The sequence below is a fragment of the Schistocerca cancellata genome, chromosome 4, assembly GCF_023864275.1.
Source record: "Schistocerca cancellata isolate TAMUIC-IGC-003103 chromosome 4, iqSchCanc2.1, whole genome shotgun sequence".
Classification (NCBI taxonomy): domain Eukaryota; kingdom Metazoa; phylum Arthropoda; class Insecta; order Orthoptera; family Acrididae; genus Schistocerca; species Schistocerca cancellata.
In genome coordinates, this window is record NC_064629.1 from 385,333,320 (window position 1) to 385,342,526 (window position 9,207).

Below are 9,207 nucleotides of genomic sequence, written 5' to 3' on the forward strand. Positions count from 1 at the left end.
AAAAAATACCAGAATGTAACTGAATTGTAGTCAGCAACGAAATATAAGGTACAGATTTCAAATACATTAGTCTGTCATAGTATTGCAACTTCAGCACGAAAACATCATTGTTTTTCAAAAAACAAACTATAAAGGTTTGCTTCTCAACTGGAAACAGACTTGGGCGTATTTTTGCCCATGGGGTTGATAAAAGGAATATGCATCACGAATCAGCAGAGTATAGTATGAAATGTCCAGACTGGAATACCTATTACGTTGGACAGACAGATGGACAACTAGAGATCAAGTTGGGTGAGCCCGTAGCTTTGGAGAGGCGGGAGTTAGATGAGAGAGCTAACTTCACTATCCACATAGTTGCGAATTGACACTCCCTCCCCTCTCTGAGGTCATGTGTCAAGTTGTTGCACAGTGCTCAGGAAGGCAGATTCATGGACCTCTTATAGGAGATGGAGATATACTGCCATGTGACGTCATCTGGCTCTCAGCTGCTCAATAAGCAGGTGTCGGTGAAGAGCAACCTGTTTTGGGGCAACAGATATCACGACCCAGGGAGGGGCTTAAGAGCTGATTTCTTTTTCTTTATTTTCATTTCATTTCCCTAAATGGGGGGGGGAGGGGGGACAAGGAGGCAGCAGTGATGTAGCCGTTGTTCGGCCTACAAATTGTGACATAATAATGGAATGGTTTAAAATTTAGAAAGGTGAAAAAAATATGAGAACTGATCACTTCTGGATGACAGTGACGTGTAGAGTTGGCGTTTCATGCCGAGCATCGAGGTGACGAGTTACAGGAGATGATGTTGATGTGGCGTCTACTTGATGACCAGCTTCAAGTAAGTGGCAGACAGAAGGGATTGTGGTATCACCGTAAAGAGTAAAACTGAAGATGAGGTTTGAGAGCTGGCATGAAGCTGTGGAGAAGGAGAAATTTTGTTAGCGTGGTAGTGAAAGGGTTCCTTACGGAAGGGATTGAGGGTGCCAAAGGGTTGTAGGGTCTCCTCAAGTGTAGGATGAAATATGTTACACAAGGGCGTCTTCTTAGGAGAAGAGGATATGGCAGTGGTTTTGGGAATATGTGGCAGTGGCATATAAATGAAATATGGAATGGGATGCTAGGGTGGCCTGATAAATGATGTCTGAACCCTCAGATGGGTTGATATTTGGAAGGACAGTGGTGATGAATCAGATGACGACTTCAGCAATAGGAGTAGGATGTAGTGAGCAGTTTGGGTGGAGTGGTGTGTCTATAGGACGGATTGGGACAGTCAATTCAGGTTTCGTGGGGGTGGGTGTGGCTTTGTGGTTGGAGTAGCTGTGGCCATTGCTTCTAGATGAAATGACGACAGTGTCAGCAATGGAGCAGCAACAGCAGGAGTTCCTGGCGCTGCTGGCTGGTGCAGGTGTAACTTATCTGACGAGAGTGGCAGTGGTGGTGGCAACAACAGTGGCAATGGTGATACAGTATAAGTTGGAGGGATGACATCTGCAAATGACGAGGGAATTAATGTGCAATGTTTCAGATTGGAAAGAGGCATGGTATCATCAGAGTAGTAGGGAAAGAGGGAAAATGAGTAAAGTGCAGGGGGGAAAGTTAATAGTGAGTAAAGAAGTAGGTGGTGGTGGAAATGGAGTACAGATGTGAGTAAATGACCGAGGATGTCGTAGTTGTAGGTTGATACATCCATGGATGAGGGTAGTGAGAGTGGTGACTAGCTAACGGAGGTGAAGGCTGGCAGGAAACACTTTGGCTGTTGATCACTGGCGATGTTCAGCGGCGAGGATAGCACTGGCAGTAATGACGATGATGGGCGGTGAGGTCTTGCAGTAATTATGACGTATGGCAGTGAAGGCAATAACGATGACGAACAGTAAAGACTGGTAGTAATGGCGTCGTCTCCCAGTGGAGACGATATCGATGGTGATGACGATGATGGACAGCATCGGGACGGCATCGGCCACAAACATGTCTGAAGACAGCCCAGGCAGTTTTGATATCTCAGGGGCGAGGGGTTCCAGCCCTCAGAAGTTGAGCTAATATGGGAATTTAAAAAGACTGCAATTGGCATTGTAGTATGTGAGAACATAACTTATTAGTGAATCGTTTTGTCTTCCATTTTCCCAGTGTGCTATAAAATAATATATCTGTTTTACCACCAAACAAGTAAGTCACTGTTCACTTTAAGAGTCTTGTAAGTTAGATATAATGGCAGCTTCTTTTATCATCTTTCCGCAAACAGCGTAACGTCATTGATGCTATATCATATGATTATTTATGAAATTTTACGTCAGTAGGGGGCGGTTGCATGTTTCGTTAATTGTACCTGGTTAAATCAGCTTTTTCGTATTGATCTTCATTATTTTACTGTGATGTTAACATGTATTCATAAAAATTATTTCTGAGGACTTCTATAATTCTTTCACATTAAATATGTAATGGATCACTTAACCACTACGATATGAGTGCTATTCTTGGCTTTAGACAACCGCTTCAGTTTCCTTCTGCTTCTGAACCAGTAAGTTCATATGGTGACATATAATGCTGCGAGTTTGTTGGCTTTTAACATAAATTATGGGTTGACTAGAATGGACGGATGCTGTTCGATAACATGGTGCTTACCTTATTGTTCTATACAAAGTAAATTAATCAGTATTCCTTAATTGCCTGGTATTTTAGCACTGAAGGTGGCTATTTACAGCCGAAGTTTAGATACGCAAGAGTATACTTGGAATGAGATGCCTTGGAAATTGTATTGCACATGGACATCAAACATTTGGTAAGTATCCATACATCCTACATTTCTAGGGTAAGTGCCATTACTAATCACAAGCGACAATGCAAAGCAATATACATTCCGTTCATCAAGATTGTAGCCATTAGTGCATGCCTCTTGGCAGCAATATCATATGACGGATAAAACTGAACCCCGCCACCCAAAATCAATATATTAAATACATGTGAGTATATATCGAGGTGCAGTACATCGCTGAGTACCTTCCTGGACCCTATTTCGTGCATTTCAGAATAATGGCATAGTATGACCCACTTCGTAAAAGTTTTAAACCAGACCAGTATTGACTCACCCCACAGTAACACACCATTAGCCCCCAAAATTTGGATGATGCTCTTTTCCTCAACTGCATCACGGCACACTTTCTAGTGATGTGTAAGTGCAGAATACAGAGATGCTTTGTGCTTAATGGCTGTTTACCGTGCGTCGTTGATGTATCCAGGGTGCTCTCTTTGCAGAACAACTTGGAAAGCATTAAGGGTAGTGGCAGAAACTCGATAGTATGTATTCGTGTAATCAGTGTGGACCAATAAGGCGGTGACCCCAAATGAGCCAGCAACCACACAATGGTCCAAAGAGACTGAAGGACCTACTTTGTGATCTGTAATAATGTGATATTGTGAACTCTTATGACGATGTTACGAGATGGTCCAGGAGACAGGGATTATGGCCTAGACTACGGCAAACGAGGAAAGGCTTTATTGCTGTTCCATCATGTCAGTGACTGACAGACCTGGGAGTCATAAACGGACTGGGCGGTGGCACATCATGACACGAGTACATCATCCTCAGACAAGCCTGACTGTGGCTCATATGGCCGTGACTAAACCATCACTGACTAACAGGTAGCTATGGCATACCCAGCAGTGAGTACATAATGGATGATGCGCTTGGATGCAGCATGATCAGCCGTAGGTGTATCATCATTGTCAACAATGGGTGAGTTGTTGCAATTGCAGGCGCAAGCCTCCTTCCGTATATCTCATCCTTATCAGCTGCAATTAATGAGAAGATATTAATTATCACGCATAATTAAGTAAAAATACGTTATGATGTCTGTAGACATCTGCCCATGTTCAAAATTATCCGCATTCATATCAGTCGGTGGAACATTCTTCAAAGCATTATTGGCTGCTATCTTTAGTAACTTCGTCTCCAACACAGCCAGCAGTTCAACACTCCCCTGGCTCAAGGCGATATCCTCACTGAGTGCACCTAGAAACACGCAAGAATATCTAAAATTTGCATGAATGCAGTTGTGTTGAGTAACAAGTGTATCATTATTATGGAAGAAACTACTACTCACGTGTTCACCACTTCCTGAGTGCGGTCATAATCTATGAACTAATGCTGGAGAATGGAGAAGGGATCTCAATTATAAGCTGTGTCGTTGAGTAGGTTAATTTGTTCTCTCGCGTGCACCTATAAATAGAAAAGATAGTTTCACTTTAGTACTGCATGCAATTGTGTGGATAAGAAGCGTATTATTATCAGTATTATTATTGCACAGGAAGAGGAAGAATTAATAGTCATGTATTTGCTCCTTGATGACTTGTGTCAGCCCCCATGGGCTCACGGTGGAGAAAGATGTGGCCTTAGATATGGTTATCTCTGGCTGTATTATCTCAACATCATCAGAATTAATTTTAGTGACCATCTGTGGCATTAAAAGAAAAATTGTCGGAGTCAGCATTACATCATAAATTACCATAGTGATGATGAATATCTTTCCGACGATTCCCTGAGTGTCTGTTAATATTAGAAACTCTACCAATGTACCCACACACCGGTTGCACCCAGCTGCTGCAAAGATGCTATCTGCAGAGTACTGCCCACACTGTTGCTGGATGGTAATCTGTAGCTGCCTGGACAGACATAATCGCTGCTACTGCTCTGTGCCGGAGTCTGCTTTGCTGAACGGAGACTGGGTTGTGGCGCTGTTGCACATGCACTTATATAATAAAGGTTTGTGATATAGCGATCGTACTGATGATTTCGGACGTCCACTCTCCAGATTAGTTGTATACCTCAGTTCACGTATTAAATGAGAGGCCTATGGGGTGGACAGGAATCGCTTCACCATACATATAGAGGGGGCTTCTAGGATTGTGACCCCGATACTCAATGAACAACACAGGCCATATTTAATGAATACTTACTTGAACCCTTCAAAACCTATAAGAGAATGTGAAAAAAATTGAAAAGAGAAACAGTTTAAAATAAACTACAGTATCGTTTCTTGATGATCTAACTGAGAATTATTTTTTCTTTTTCTGAGGCCAACATAAACTGAGGTGACATAAGTCATGGGATACCTTTTAAATATGGTGCTGGACCTCCTTTTGTCTGGTGTAGTGCTGCAACTCGACGTGGCACGGACTCAACAAGTTGTTCGAAGTACCCTGTGGAAATATTGAGCAATGTGCTCTTTATAGGTGCCCATAACTGTGAAAGTGTTGCTGAAACATGATTTTATGCACACAGTGACCTCTCGATTATGTCCTATAAATGTTTGATGGCATTCATGTCAGGCGATTTCGGTGGCCAGATCATTTACTCAGATTGTCCAGAACGTCCTTCAAACCAGTCGTGAACCATAATGGCGAGGTGACCTGGCACATAGTCATTCACAAAAAGTCCATCGTTGAATGGCTGCGAATGACCTACAGTGCTCGAACATACCCGTTTCCAATCAATGATCGGTTGAGTTGGACCAGAGGACCAGGATCATTACATGTAAACACAGCTCACACCAGCTTTCACAGTGACTTGTTGATAACCATTCGAACCCTTCCATCAGCTCTTACCAACACAAATGAGGATTCATCTGGCTAGGCCACGGTTTTCCAGTCGCCTACGCTGCACCCCGTATGGTTACGTGCCCAGGAGAAGCGCTGCAGGCGACGTCGTGCTGTTAGCAAAGGCACTCGAGACGGTCGTGTGCTGCCATAGCCCATTAACGGCAAATTTTGCCGCACTATCATAACGGATGCGTTTGTTGTACGTCCCGGATTGATTTCTTCGGTTATTTCACGTAGTGTTGCTTTTCTGGTAGCAGTGACAACGTTACGGAAACGGCGCTGTTCTCGATTGTTAAGCGACGGGAGTCGGCCACTGCGTTGCCTATGGTGGGAGGCAATGCCTGGAATTTGGTATTGTCGGCACACTCTTGATGCTGTGGATTTCCGAAGTGGAATTCTCATGCGTCTAGTTCCATCTGCCATTACGCGTGCAAAGTCGGTTACTTCCAGTCGTACGGTCATAATCACGTCGCTTCCGACCTTTCAACGTGACAATGACAGCTCCACCAATGGCCCTGCCCTTTTATACGTTATGTATGCGATACTACCGCCATCTATGTATGTGCATATCGGTGTCCCATAATTTCTGTCACCTCAGAGTATATTCACTTATGTGCACACCGTACGTTTTCCTAAGTCTCCAAATAGCTGAGCAGCTATTATCTTGAACATGCCTTATTGATGGACTTCTGAAAATGTTACGAAACAAAAAAAAAAAGCTTTGCACAGCCTTTGACATAAACAATTCAGTCATATTGATTGTAGATTCCGAGGGATGTCGCCATTTCTTCAAGGTGCAATCTGTGGTTATTCCACCTCTGATCGTGGTGATTGCCGGTTAACAAGTCAGCTGTCTGTCGGGTCTTGGCCCTCTGTTGTGCACGAAATGGTATGGGTGAAATGGCGATGCAGAAGAACATCGTCAATTATGGTCCACCAACAACTTTAAACACAAATTATCTCCATTTGCCATAAAAGCCCCGCATATCTGTGATGACGTTCACACTTTGAGGCGCCATCGTTGAATGTCTCTGGTGTGAAGCAGCACTATCGCATATACAGGGTGTTTGTCTTAATATGAGACAACTAAGTATCTCGAAACGACGCATCGCACGAAAAAAAGGTTCTACTTGGTTCAAAAATGGTTCATATGGCTCTGAGCACTATGGGACTTAACTGCTGTGGTCATCAGTCCCCTAGAACTGTTCAGCAATTAACGACTCAGCGTTTGCTACGCACATGCGTCTTGGAAGGATCTGCTGTTCTCGGTGATAGTTAACTATCCACAATTCACCGAATCCGTTCTTAAACGAGACGACAGAGGCTGGGATAACGAAATTATTCTTCAGTGGTATGCTTCTCTTACATTCAACTACAAGGTTCATGGGCTGATGCATGGCATGACACACGACAGTTTCCTTTCTAGCGCTGACTGCAGAAATGATCACTTCATGCAGCAAACATAGTCGCCCCACACTCGGATTCGCATCTTCTTGTACACAGTATCTCATCTCGTCTAGCATTATTTTCAAGCGACCACAGTCTATAATTACCTGAGAAGCTTTCAAAAAGTCTCATACGAGAATGACGTCATGACTACACTCTATTAAGACGATGGATTCTAATGGCTGTGTATGGTCTCTTATACCCACACTAATGACACATCTTCCTGTATGTTTTACATATTGCCCATTAGCCACCTTCAGCAGAGATGTTTTGCTGTCGACGAATATGGTTTTCTGCAACTGGCAACGATACTTCTCCGAAATGACTGTATATGATGCACCAGAATCGACAAGAGCTTGGGCCCGTCGGTCATCCATGAGGATATCTACGTAGTTTCCTATAATTTTTGTAGTGATCGAGGGTGGAGGACTTTTCTCTTCGGCGGCCCCACCTCCAAGGAAGGTCGCACCGCTTAATTTTCCAGGTTGCGGTGGCTAGGTGATCGGCTGGAGCTTCTAAACGGCGATGGAGACCTTGAACGACGTGTTGGGAAGCGTCTTCACCAGCGGCTAGCTTGCGGCGATGGTGACCTACGTCGTCCTGCACCCACAGCTTCTTGTTCATCTTCGTCGTCCCGGAGTTGGCGTCGGCTAAGATCGATCTGCTGTCTTCTGGCGCGGGCGTCATCAAATATCCGCCGCCTATCTTGACAATAGTGCATCACATGTCCCAGTCGTCTGCAGTGGATACATACTGGTTGGTTATCTTGGGATCATCCAGACGTCATTCTTTTTTTTTTTTTTTTTTTTTTGTGCCCAAACAAGTTCCCCATGCGGCATTGTAGGGATGTAACTTAACCTAGGCCTTGACTTTTTCATCGTTTTAAAGGGAAATGTAGGACGAGAGACTGGGTTCAATGTCTATTCCACTTTCTCCTATATAACCTCTTGAAGCGTCTCGTTTTTTTGCTCGCCGTGAAATCCAAGTGTCTTCTGAACTTCCTCACTCACTATCTGACGAAGAACGCTTGTGAAATAAGTTCCTTCCTCCATCACAGACATCGATACGACATTTGGAAGCCGTTCAAACTTCTTGCATGTAATTCTCTCTTTGATGGATTGTCTCGGTATACTGGCACGAATTTATGAACTCGTCTGCTGTCGAAACTTGCTTCAGGAGGAGGACTTGATACATATCCTCAACAACACCCTTCATGAGATGTGTAACCTTACCATCCTCCTTCATTCTAGGATCCACTGTTTTACACAACTCCAAGAGGACTTGAATGTAGGCTGCTGTAGTTTCTCCTGGGCGCTGTGGCCTGCAGTTTAATTTATCTATAGCCTTGCACTGCTGTCGTTGTATGTCACCGAAATACTTGCGCAGTTCCGCCTGGAATACTTCCCAGCTTGTGAACTACTCCTCGCTGTTCTCATACCATTGCTTTGCAGTGCCATCTAAGTAGAAAAATACGTTAACCAAACACACGGTGACATCCCATTGGTTGAATTTGGCTATACGCTCATATGCCTTCAGCCACTTGTTTGGATTTTGGCCATCGTCACCAGAGAACCGGGAAGGATGTCTCATGTGGTGCCACATAGTTGCTGTCGTCCTAATGTCCACTTCTTCTTCTGTCTCCGATAGATTGCCATATGTAGAATATGGCTCGAACTCGGGTTTCTCGCCATGTAAACGGCGGCTCTGTCGTTGCCTCATGGGAGCCACTGTGTCGTCGATAATGTGCAGTATCACAAGTTACAATACCCGGCGCCTCCACCAGAATAATGTCACGTAGAAGAAGTTGTAATTAGATGAATGACAAGCACTAACATTACTTCACGAAGGTTTATTCAGCACTTGCACATACAATAGCGCGGAGCGAACTGCCTCTGGCCAGAATACATACGGTATATGTACAGTTACAGAACATTCCAGTATAATGAGTCTTGACATTTGTTGATACTTCTAGAATGTACTTGAACAGAATATAGAAATTACAATGTTTGAATTCAGGTGGATTTTGAACTCACAACCCTGCAGGCAACAGTCTAGTATCATAACCACTACATCACTGTTCAAATGGTTCAAATGGCTCTGAGCACTATGGGACTCAACATCTTAGGTCATAAGTCCCCTAGAACTTAGAACGACTTAAACCTAACTAACCTA